This window comes from Penaeus monodon, chromosome 22 (genome assembly GCF_015228065.2).
Source record: "Penaeus monodon isolate SGIC_2016 chromosome 22, NSTDA_Pmon_1, whole genome shotgun sequence".
Classification (NCBI taxonomy): domain Eukaryota; kingdom Metazoa; phylum Arthropoda; class Malacostraca; order Decapoda; family Penaeidae; genus Penaeus; species Penaeus monodon.
In genome coordinates, this window is record NC_051407.1 from 22,764,386 (window position 1) to 22,764,908 (window position 523).

A 523-nucleotide genomic window follows, 5' to 3' on the forward strand; every position below is an offset into this window, starting at 1 on the left:
AAAGTAAGGCCAAAATCTGGTTCTGGCAGGGTATAGAATGATTTATGTATATTCTGTTTCTTCTTTTCATGCTTGTATACTGCTGCAAAAGTCAGGGCAAGTAGGAACATGACATTTTCACCCATTACTGGCCTCTTCTCACATCTACAGCATGACGGAAATGAGCAATTTAGCACAATCGAACTGGGTTTTGTATGGAAACAGTCTAGACTTGTGCAAACCTTTTTGTGCTAGCATTAAACTGAGTGTATACGGGGCCCTTTACAGCTTTAACCCAATAACACCTGGAGACACTAGATGACTGTCCTATCACATCATATCCCCATATACTGTGATGACATCTTAGGGTCATTATTTTAGCCTTATTACATAAAAACATGTTTATGTCACAGTCCACAGCATAGAGAGTGGGGTCATTTTATGTTTACGTGCTTCTAATATTCCCTTGAGCACCTGACTCTGCATACACCCTGATACACTGTTCAGTACTGTATTTGGCTCTGGGTGTTATTGGGTTAAAGTC

General features: G+C 40.2%; 1 protein-coding gene across 1 annotated transcript in view; it reads right to left on the reverse strand.

Moving 5' to 3' along the window:
• The window catches only part of LOC119587368 (glutamic acid-rich protein-like), a 2,647-nt gene that overhangs the window by 1,248 nt on the left and 876 nt on the right, over positions 1 to 523 (reverse strand). The gene's annotated exons all lie outside the window — the stretch shown is intronic.